We start from the raw sequence: 12,715 nt of genomic DNA, 5'->3' as shown, positions 1-12,715 counted from the left end.
GAATGAAGGTTTACGAATGCAATGATGAAATACACCCTTATTATTCACTTGACCTGTTAATTCCTGGGAAGTTTTTCAGGACAACTGACTGTAACATTTCACAGAACCAGAAGGCAGGAATCTTATTTCTAAATGTCAATGAACCCATCTTCTAAGAAGTGCTCCACATCCTGATGTGCTGGGAAGGAAGAAGAGCTTGAGCCTTCACATGCCATCAGAGCAGAGCCAGGCCATGCTGCAGACCAGAGGCACACCCAGGGTGGGACAGTACACCTGCTTCCAAGAGTGACAACCATGGACATGTGTCACCTTAGTGGTGGTACCCGTGTGCAAAACTGGTTACATTTAATTCCAGATGGAGTCTGCTTATACTGCAATTTGGAATAATAAATTTTCATTTATACCCCATCTTTTTCTACAAAAATATTTCTGATGAAAAGACAACATAGAACAAGGGATTTAGGGGAAAATAAAAGCCTTGGTTTAAAAAAAAAAAAAAGCAAGCAGAAACATATATACAAGACACCAAAACCTCCCTCCCTCTCAAATTTTGACCCATACTTTCCCACCTCAGTCCACCTGGAATTCTCCCAGTTACCAGAATGTACATTGGATCTCCCCACCAGGTAGTCACCTTTGTCAGGAATGCCAGGGCCCCATCCTCCTTCCCTTAGATGACATCTACACATCCTGGGGCTCTAGGGGCACTTTCTTCAAGGAAGACCAGCCTTCCTGTTACACTCACAGAGGAAGGCTCCACACTCCTAGCATGTTTCAGCTTGTAGTCTATACATCTGTCTGAGTGAAAACTGAGTATCTGTCTCTGAATTGGAAGCTTCATGAGGACCGAAATCCCTCTCCTTTCATTCCTCATCCTGTCTCCAGGAGCCAGCTGTGCCTGACATAGATGGACACTTTGTACATATTGGTTAGACAAAAAGAAGCCTCCCCTCAATCAAAAGAGAAAAGCAAGACAGATTAAAATATGGGCAAAGTCAATAAGTAAAAACAAAAGAACTTTTCCAGAAAGACAGGACCTTCCAGATTTTGAGTGAAATATCTCTGTGGGTACTGAAAAAGAGTTGATTTAATGAAATTATAGACAGCAACCATACATTTACATAATACATTTTAAACAGCTATTTCTTAAGGCATTCTTCAATACAGGGACCGAGAGACGGCAAGTCACAATTTAATATGAATAATTGTAAGAGCCAAAACAAAGGGATCCAAGAACACAATTTTCTCAGCGTTCTAATGCACAGGTCAAATAACAGTAGAGAAACCAAGGGGTGGGGACTGCAGGTCCTTGAGGTTATTCTCCGTAAATATCTTTTTTGCAGTCAGGATCATGGGTATGGCTAGACAGCTGCTTACTGAGGGTTGGAGTCTCTGTGAACACAGAAAGAGCAAATCCACTTTTATTCTTTGACAACTGACTGGAAAGAGTATGATTATTCCTTTGACCTTAGTTCAGGATGAAACTTTCTCCATTCTGAAGAAAAGACTCCTTGATCCCTTCCATCTGTAAAAGATGACTGTGGTCCATACTCCCCTCTTGTGGCCACTTCCAAGTATACTGGCCTGTACACTTTGCAAGGAATGAGAAATCAAGGGCCTTTGTTCAAGTCAGGTAACTTGGGAATCGCTCAGTCCTATTTCAGGCCATTTAAAAAAAAAAATCCCCTGGTAGATGTTTAATGCCATGTTAAAACAAAGGTCTATTGACTTTGTATTAAGTATTCATTGGTCAATGTTTTAAAATGCTTAAAAAGCTTAACTTTTTGAGCTAAAACATGTGGAGGGATTGATATAAAGCCACAGGAAGCCTGATGGTTCCCTGTATGTTGCCCTTCTGTAGCTATAATTTCCTTCTCAATTTGGTCCTCTTCCAATAACATTAGCAGATTAGGAACATTCGGGGAGTGTGGGAAGGAGTGAGCTGGGAAATGAAGCAATCAATAAAGTTGCAATAATCATTTTACAAATACTAAGTACTTGCCACTATGAGAAATCAAGATTGTATAAGAAATTATCTCTGCCTGAAAATATTACCTGGTAGGCAAGAGAGAACCCCTATATGAATAACCATAATATAATATGTGATTAAAAAGTGAAAAATACCAAAGGGATAACCAAAAAAGAAAAAAAAAACTAAATTAAGATGCTATTCCCCAATGACACAGAACAAGTCCTGAGATGGAAAATGAAGGGGGGAAGTAAATAGGGACAGTGGAGGAGCCGCTTCCTATGAGCCAACACAATGTATTACAGGTTAAATATGGATGCAGCACTGACTGTGTACTGGGCAGTCCAAGTACTTTATCAAAAATAATATGCTACTGAAGTTTAGAAAAAGAATAACTCCCTACCAGACACAGCAAGGAAAGCTTCCCGGAAAGCAGGCGTCTCAGCTGGGCCTTGACAAATTGGTATTTAAGCATGAAGTTTTCAGGTAGAGAAAACATTGGTCAAGGTTTTAATGTTTTACTTAATGCCAGGTTAAAGCATAGAGGCAGAAAATTACTAAGGAAAGAAAAGAGAAGACATTGGTGTTCAGATAAGGGAAGGAAAGACATTCCATAAAGTGCCAGATGGGTTTAAGTGCATGGCTCCTGAGTACAGAAGTGACTTGGTGGGCAAGGGACAGCTATGGAAAGCTTTGAGGCAGAAGAGAGACATGGGGTGAGAGGGGCAAAATAATGTTTAAGATGGATGGGACTCAGAGGTAGAGGAGTATAGCTGGAACTGTGGTTAAAAGTTAGTGCTGTGGCCCAACCCAGATCATAAATGCTTTTTATTTTATCCAAAAATGTTTGGTCAATATTTAATAAGCATACAAAATTTTAAATTCTGGTTTCTCTTTTAAACAGTAAAATTCTCTAGCAACACCAGACTGTGATTTCTTCATGATAACAAGACTACAGGAGGAGCAGGAGCTACAGCCTTTAGATGGGGGGCTGCATATTTTCCAGTCCCAAGTCCCATGCATTGCCAAAGGCCAAGTGCCATCTGCCAGTCTTCACTGACAGTGTGTATGTGTGTGCTTTTCTGACTTCTGACACTCTTCATTAATTCATGGACCTCCCTGACCCTTGAGGGTAATTACACTTATGAACGTGAATCTAGAGCAAGAAAAACAATCAGATGAGCTGATTGGGGCTTTCATCAGGATGGTGATCACAGGAATGAAGAAGGCCATGTGTGAGAGCTGTTTGTGCTGTGTTTTTGCCGAATTTCAAACAACTTAAGCATACAACATGAGCAGTGCCAATAAAATGGGAAAAAATATAATTGGGAAAATTTCAATTGCATTTCCTCAGAAAAGCAACCACAATGTTTTTAAAATAGTTTTCCTGCCTTATTCTTTTATAAAAATTAATAGAGTAATAAGGGCTTTTGAAGTTTTCTAGTGTTCCATGGGAAAACATGCATGACTCCGTTTCTCTAGCCATAAATTATAATATCCAGTTGATTCCTCCACAGCACATTGGGTATTTTTAAGCATGACACATGTTTTAGTCAACTGATGAGGCTAAATTAGTCAAGGGGACAAAATTCATTGGGAGGAAACACGGCTGAAATCCTATTCTTTTGAATATACAATACAGATGTAGGTAAACTTGAATAGATACATTGTCCATCTGTGGTATTACAATTTCATGGGGTTGGAGACACTTGAAGGAAATGATCAAAAAAAGCCCCTTGGGGGAGTAATCTTGAAAAGGATTTTTTTTTTAAAACACTAGACTAGCAGGGAGAAGCATTGTACAAATAATTCTATTTGTCTCTTTTGAAGTTACTCATAAGTTAATGCCAATGTAGACTCCAAACAGTCATAACTTAGCTCTCCTGTCATTTGCTAGAGACTGGCCTCCTCTGTAGTATTGATGTATACAACCAGACCACGCAAAATCTCTCTACCAAACCTGTTGCTCTTTCACAACTAAAATACCAGCCAAAATATGAAAATCTTTGCTCAAAACAAGGAAGAAAACACACCCACCAGAACAAATTTCCAGAACAGAATCAGTTCATTACACCAGCAGCTCTTCGTAGTCTAAAATATCTTCCTCTGGGAACTCAGCACTAGAGGGGGGAAAAAACAGATTGGGAAGAAGGCGGCTTTTGGCTAATAACAGCAAAGTGACCTCACCCATGAGAAGGCCTGAAGGGATGACCTTCCATTCTGGTGAACAAGACACATCGTGCTAGTCAAATACACAGAAATATAAAGAAGTCCAGCTGCGTCTCACTTGGACAAGAGGGCCAAATGCCAGGAGCTTTCATAAATTGGACTCTGTGTCTATCCCAAGGTGAGGTCAGAACAAAAGGGTAGCTGCATAGCTCATGCTGCTAGTGCACAGCCAACCCAATTCCCCCCAAATTCAATGAGAGCTCTGTCTGAGAAAGAAACTACTTAAGGCTTCAAGATTGTTGAGAGCAGCTGCTGTGTTTGCAGAGCTTGACTAATAGGATATGTTTCAACTTCTGCCTGAAAGTCATTCCTCATCAAATATAGAGCAATCCATGGGAAAAGAGGAGGTGTTCTATATCCTATTACAGGAGGCTCCATGACACAATCTCCAGCAATGTTTACACTCCTTCTTGGTGGCCATCATCATCATTATTTATTGAGTCCTAGTATTTATTGAGCAAAACACTATGCAAATACTATCTGTTCCTTGCAATTATCCTATAAGGTAGACATTAGCATCCTTGTTTTACAGATAAAAGCACCTGGACACAGGAAGGTTAAATAATGTGCTCAAAGTCACACAGCCAGAAAACATCAAAGCTGGGACTTGAATTCAGTTGTCACCCATCAACTGTCTGCTATACTTCCTCCAGCAAGACCAATGATTTTAAACATACACTACATCCTCAGAGAAGTTGACTGGTGTAATTTAGCTAGAATGGTAGTAGAATTTACTTCTGATCATGTTCAATGTCATCAGAAATTAGCAAGATCCCATCAGGAATTTTTGATGTCCTTTGATATTCTGGCATCTGATATGGATGCAGGAAGGATTGAAGGGACAAAAAAGTAGCAGGCATTGAACTTCAGTTCCAGATCTCATTAAATTTAGACAAATTAACCTCAAAGTTATATTCAGTGATTATTTCCTGGCCAACCTCGGAAATGTGTCATGCGTCTTCCCCAGTTTCCCAGGGATCAACGGTCTCCGGTTTCATGATCTCTTGCTATAGGCCTCTTTGTTTGGCGTATCCTCTGCCTGGGAAGTAGATAAGGTCAGCACTGCTCTGAGGCACACAGTTTGGTCACCTCTCACCAGGCATTGCCCACTCCTGCCTTCTCCAGTGAGCACCATTAACACTGCTACATACCACCAACTTCACCAGGCACTCTGCCTCTGTTGAGCCTTGCCACTGCCAGTCAACCCAGGAACTACCTGCACTCCGAGTGTGTCCTCTGCGCCCTCTTGCCAACATTCAGAGGCTGAGATGCCACTGAGGTTCTGTATACTCAGGAAGCATCCATGCCACCAAAGTTTGTGGCGGTGCTTTTCTTTACACTAAATCACATAGGTATCAAAGCTGAGCTACATACGCCCCAAGGTTTAAAAGAAACTAAATGAAAATGACTTGTTCTTTTAAATAAAGTCCCCCTCTTACAAGCATGCAAATTGGTCCATTGAAAGCTGGGCTGGGGTCAAATCCAAGAGAAATAAACAATTCCACCCCTCCAGCAACTGTGATTGAGCTAATCCTGTCTGCCTTGCTTCCTGTTCACTTAGAATTGAGTCTTTCCTTGGATCCTCCTAAAGGACCCACCCCACTCATCCTGCGGACCAGTCCAAATTGATGCAACAGTACAGAACACTCAACTCAAACCGAACCCAAAGAGCAGAGATCAGAATCTAATCACAGATAGAAATTACATTTGGAGTTTTGCTAATATCAACATTGTGTAATAAAAAGTAAACTATCACAGATCATTTCTTGCTCTTTTTTTACTTAATTGAACCTTAGACTTAATGATTACCTATTCATATGGGGATGTAGGAAACAGCAAAACAAAACTTAGAATGGTAAGAATCTGCAAGGTTTCTGCTGCTTTACACAGTGCCTTTATATGTTTTTTTTTTTTCTGAAATTCATGTATACTATAGGACATTATGAATTCTCCCTCTAAGCATAGTTTCCTCATTCCTTTGGTCAATGGAAAGTTTAGAGTTAAATCTGCAACCTACCATTCAGTGGGTTAAACTGTATCCCTCACAAAGATACATTCAAGTCTCAATGCCTGGTACCTGTGGGTCTGACCTTGTTAGAAATAGTCTTTGTAGATATGCTAAAGATAAGATAAGGTCATACTGGATCAGGGTGGACCCTTAACCCAAGGACTGTACCCTTGGATAAGGAGACACAGAGATTCAGAGGATACACACAGAGGGAAAAGACTAGGTGAAGACAGAGGAGGAGATTGGAGTGATGTAGCCATAAGCAAAGATTGCTGGGAGTCACTAGGATTTTAGGAGAGGCAAGGAAAGACTCCTAGAGCCTTTGGAGAGAACATGGCCTTTTCTGTACCTTGATCTTTGACTTTTAGGCCCCAGAACTTTAAAAAACTATTTTTTAAAGCCATCCATTTTGTGGTAATTTGTTATGGTAGCCCTTGGAAACAAAGACACATTTTGGTACCAAGAGTAGGGTACTATTTTAATAAATTCTGAAAAAACATTAATGTGTCTTTAGAATTGGATAATGGTAGTGGTAGGAAGAATTTTGAATACATGCTAGAAAAAGCCTGGACTGCCTTGAAGAATTTTTGGTAAACCACAGTGGTGGCACACACCTGTAATCTCAGCTACTCAGGCATCTGAGGCAAGAGGATTGCAAATTTGAGGCCAGCCTCAGCAATTTAACAAGATCCTCAGCAACTCAGTGAGACCCTGTCTCAAAATTTAAAAATATAAAAATAAAAAGGACTGGGATGTAGCTCAGTGGTAAAGTGCCCCTGGGTTCAATCCCCAGTGCCCCCTCCCACCAAAAAAAAAAAAAAAGAGTTATTAGTAGATACATGGACACTAAAGGAGATTCTGTTAAGGGTTCATAAAGAAGTGAGGAGAACTGTAGATGTTTCTTCTATCATCTTAGAGAATATATATCATGAGAATATATTATCATGACCAGAGTATCAATAGAAATAGAAATATTCAAGGTGCCTCTGGTGAATAATAAGCAGGAAATAAATGATGAGCAAGTTATTTCACCCTGGAGGGAAGGTGATCCTTGTAACAAAGTGTCAGGAACTTGACTGAAATACATTCTACTTCTCAGCACAAGCCAGAAGTAAAGATGGGTTTACCTAGGACAGATCCATAGAGGCTCCTCTGGTCTGATAGCTTAACCCCTGTGAAAAGATCAACAAGGTTTTTAAGAATGTTACATCCATCAGTGGAAACACTGGTGGTCTGGTATGAAAGAGACAGAGACAAGACAAAAGGAAGGCAGTCAGACTTCCAAAATTCTGTATGGGTATAAACGTATGCTATACTTTGAGAAAAGGCAGTGACTCCTGCTTTGAACTGAATTCGTGTCCCCCAAAGTTCATATTGAAATACCTCAGAATATGACTGTATTTGGAAATGGGGCCTTTAAGGTAATGAAGGCAAAAATAAGTCCTATCAGTGTGACTGAATCCAAATGACTCATGTCCTTATAGAAAGAGGAGATCAGGACAAAGACACAAAGAACAAAGACCATGTGAGGACATCTGAAGTGGACAGTCACCTGCAAACTAAAGAAGAAACCCTCCCAACACCTGGATCTTAGAGTTAGAGTCTCTAAAACTGTGAGGGGGGAACAAATTTTTTTTTTCTTTGGTGATTTAAGCCACCAAGTCTGTGGTATTTTGTTATGGCAGCTCTAGAAAAGTAATATTACTCCAAAGGGCCTCTTGTAGGGGGACCTCAGCAGGCCCAGAGAACAGCACCTCTATAGGCCAGAGGTCAGAGAACTGAGCCATAGAGGATCATTATCAGGCCCAAGTTGTAGTGAAATTTACCCAGCTGAGTTTTAAATTGGCTTGGAATTTAAAACTTTATTTCCTTTTTTCCTTCCATTTTCTTCCTTTCAGAATGAAAATATCTCAACTATGCCATTGTATTTGGGGAGCCGATAATTTTTATTATATTTTATTTTACTTTATTTTGAGAGAGGGTTTTGCTAAGTTGCAGACTGCCCTCAGACTTGGGATCCTCTTGTGCCCAGCTCAGATAATGTGTTTTCTAGTTTCACAGATGCAGAGAAATTTTTTTCCCATTATAAATTTTCTACATATCTAATTTAGAAGATGAGATTTAGAATTTTTGATAATATTTACCTTTGGAACTTAGTTGATAATATTTAGATTTGAGCTCAGAATTGACTGAGTTAAGAAGTTTGGGTTAAAAATATTGAGATGGCATAAATGTATTGTGCATGTAGGAAAAACATGAATTTGGGAGGCCAGAGAATGGACTGTAGTTAAATTGTGACCCTAAAAAAGATAAGTACAAGTGTCAACACCTCATTTCTGTGAATGTGGCATTATTTGAAAACTGATCTTTGCAGATGTAACCAAGTTAAGATGAAGTCATACTGGATTATGGTAGGCTCTAAATCCAAAGACTGGTATTCTTATAGGAAGAAAAGAAGACCCAAAGGGATTAAGAGAAAACACATAAGCTGGGCATGGTGGCACACGTCTGTAATCCCAGCAACTCAGGAGGCTGAGGTAGGAGGATCATGAGTTCAAAGCCAGCCTCAGCAACTTATCGAGGCACTTGTAACTCAGTGAGACCCTGTCTAAATAAAATATAAAAAAGGGCTGGGGATGTGACTCAGTGGTTAAGCACCCCTGGGTTCAATTCCCAGTTCTCCCCCCTGCAAAAAAAAAGAGAGAGAGAGAGAAGACACACAAGGAAACAAGGTTGTGTGAAGAGAGACAGAGACTGGTATGATGCAGCTGTAAGCAAGTAGCAAGGATTTCCAGGATCCATTAGGAGCCAGAAAGACACTAGAAAACATCTGTCCTAGAGCATTTGGAAGGAGCATGTGCTGCTGACACCTTGATTTCAGACTTTTTAGCCTTCGGAACTTCAAGAATATTTATTATTATTGTTTTAAGCTGCCCAGTTCATGGTGGCTTGTTATAGAAGCTCTAGAAAAATGATGCATACCTCTTAAAATGATATAGAACCTTATAATTGATATCGCTCTTTATCTAGCTAGTCTAACCCCATCTTTGTATTTTTTTATAATTTTAATTGACAAATAGCTCATGTTTTATTGTGTACAACATGATGTTTTTAAGTATAGTATGTGTCACTTAATGGAAAGGACACATTCTAAGAAGTGTATTGTTAGGTGATTCTATCATTGTACAAACATCATAGTAGGTCCTTACGTAAATTAAGATGACTATAACATCACTAGGCCATATGCTCTTGTGGAAAAAATATTGTAAGAGTGGTCCATTGCTGACCAAACATCGTTATGTGGTGCATGACTGTATACATTGTAGAGTGGTTAAACCTGGATAATTAACAAATGCATATCCCACATTGTTATCATTTTTGTGGTAAGAACACATAGCATCCTCTATCTTTATATTTTTAAAGAATCCAATGTTATTATTAACTATAAAAGCCTTGCCGTACAATAAGTATCTTACAATATGTTCCTTCTACCTGACTATAATTATATAACCTTTGACCAACATCTCATCTTCCCTATTTTTCTTGCAACTTTCCTTCACTTGTTATCACTTCACCTATAACCACTTCAGCTTTGGGTAACCACCATGATATTTTCTACCTTTATGAAATCAACTGTTTTAGATTCTACATATGAGTGAGGTCGTGTGGTATTTGCCTTTCTGTGCTTGGTTTATTCATTTAAATATGTCCTCCAGGTCCACCCAGGTGTAGCAAATAGCAGAATTTCATTCTTTTTTAATAACTGAAAGATATTCCATTGTGCAAATGCCAATCTTTATCTATTCACATATCTATTCATCAATCGTTGGATATTTAGGTTGATTCCATAATTTAGCTATTATAGATAGTGTTGTGATAAATGTGGGAGTGCAGATGTCTCTTCAATATATATATTTTATTTCCTTTGGATAAATCCCCAGTAGTGGGATTGCTAGATGGTATGGTAGTCTATTTTCAATTTTTAGAAACCTCCTTACTGTTTTTCAGAATAGCTATACTAATTTGCATTCCTACCAACAACAAGTAGGGGTTTCCTTTTCTCCTCATCCTCACCAGTACATGTTATCCTTTGTCTTCTTGATAATTGCTATTCTAACTAGAGTGAGAGCTCTCGTTGTGGTTTTGATTTGCATTTCCCTGATGATTAGTGATAACTGAGCATTTTTTAATAAGCCTTTTGGCCATTTGTATGTCTTATTTTGAGAAATATCTATTCAGCCTTTTGCCTTTTGCCTATTTTCTGGTTTTTGGTATTTTTTTGGTTTTGTTTTTTGTTTCCTATGATTCCTCCTTTGGGCAGGAAGAACATACTCTCCATCCCATCAAAGTCAAGTGTTGTCATACAGCTTGCTTCAGTCAACGAAATGCAGGTAGAACTAAAGTATATCACAACGAAGTGAATACATTACCAAACAGAAGCTTTAAAAAATTAAGTATAGTTTTCCAAAGATTTTCTTTTTTTTTTCTTCCAAGTGAACTGCTCCATCAGCCTGGATCTCAGAGTGAAGACATGTAATAGAATTGTAGTAGATTTGTAATAAACAGATAGCATGAATAAAACAAAACAACAATCCCTTTGTTATTGTGAGTCCCTAATATTTTGTGGTTATTTGTTATTGCAGCATAAGGTATAGATAGGTATAATATAGACAGATACTTCCTATGATTCCTAACTCTCAATGGAAAAACTTTCCAAAGATACATCTACCTACTTTACAAAGGTCAAACATCTTGGTCTGACATCTAAAATACATCTAGTTCAAACCTATCTTTCTTTTTTCTTTTGCTTCAAAAGTTATTATTAGAAAACTAGCAGTCAATTCCATTAGCCACATTATATTTATAGGAATACTGTACACATTTTGCTACTCTCTGGTTTGTTAGTTGTCTCCTATATGTTAAGCCTCTGCCTAAGATCTAACGGAGGGTATGACTGATCCCATTGAAGGGTTGAGCTGGGAAACAATGGCTAGAGTAATCTCCTTCAAGAACCCATAGCCAGAAATTGACCTATAAGTTTGATAACCAAGACCAAGATGAGGGACCTGAACTGATTCGGTGTCAGGATAGGATGGCAGTTTTGGGGGCTGGCATAGATCAGTTTTGTACAGGCAGGCATAGATCAGTAAGCCAGAATGAAGACTTGAGTGTGGGTTTCAGGAAAAAGGCCCACAGAGAACTAAATATCAAGGTCTAAAAGACATAATTGAAAATTATAGACTAAATTTCCACACACACACACACACATACCCCAGAAAAAAATCATAAATTGAAGCTCTGATCTCCACTGTAACTGTATTTGAAGACGGGAACTTTGAAGAACTAATTAAGGTTAAATGAGGTCATGAGGTCGAGGCCCTAACCTAATAAGACTGGTGTTCTTATAAGAAGAGAAAGAGACACCAGACACACATGCACTGGGAAAGACCATGTGAGGACACAGCCGTCTACAAGCTAAGCAGGAGAAACCAAACCTGCCAACACCTTGATCTTAGAATTCCAGCTTCCAGAACTGTAGTTTAAGCCACCCAGTTTGTGGTATTTTGTTATAACAAGCAAACTGATGCATTGGAAGTAAGGAAGAGGGTTCTACAGGTCAAGTCCCAGCCAAGATTGCTATAGACATTCTGTTTTTCCTGCAACTTTCCTTCATCTATTATCTCTTCTTACCCAGGACACTCAACCACTCCAAGGAATTGTGCCACCTTTTTTTTTCTTTTTTTTTTTTTGATACCAGGGATTGAACCCAGGAATGCTTTACCACTTAACCACATCCCTGTGCCTTTTTATTTCTTTTTTATTATTATTTCTTATTTTGAGTTGGGGTCACTAAGTTGCTTAGGGTGTCACTAAGTTGCTGAAGCTGAACTCAAACTTGTGATCCTCCTGCCTCAGCCTCCCAAGTCACTGAGATTACAGGCATGTGCCACTGTGGCTGGCAATTATGCCACCTTTTGACAATGATGATATGCCTTGAGTCTTAGATTCTTAAGAGGCAGGAGCTATGATATATCTTTCACATAATTCAGAGACTTGTTCTATCCACAACAAAGATGATCATTATATGTTGAGGATTTACCTAAGTTTTCTAGAAGAATCAAAAGAACCTTATGGACATCAAAATAGAGGATGTTAGCTATGTCTCTTATATAAAATGATGTAGTTGCATATAACCTACACATATCTTACTGTATACTTTAACTCATGTCTAGATGACCTATATCTAGTTCAGTGGTGCACACCTGTGATCCCAGCCATTTGGGAGGCTGAGACAGGAGGATCACAAGTTCAAAGCCAGCCTCTGCCATTTAACAAGGCCCTAAACAACTTAATGAGAACCTGTCTCAAAATTTTAAAATTAACCAATTAATTAAAAGGGCTAGGGACATGGCTCAGTTGTAGTTAAGCACCCCTGGGTTCAATCCCAGGTACCGCTCCAAAAAAATAAATAAATAAACCTAGTTCAGTGCAAATGCTAGATAAACAGT

Source organism: Marmota flaviventris, chromosome 7, assembly GCF_047511675.1.
Source record: "Marmota flaviventris isolate mMarFla1 chromosome 7, mMarFla1.hap1, whole genome shotgun sequence".
In the NCBI taxonomy this organism is placed as follows: domain Eukaryota; kingdom Metazoa; phylum Chordata; class Mammalia; order Rodentia; family Sciuridae; genus Marmota; species Marmota flaviventris.
The sequence above is the reverse complement of the archived record's forward strand: the minus strand, read 5'-3'. Positions refer to the sequence as shown.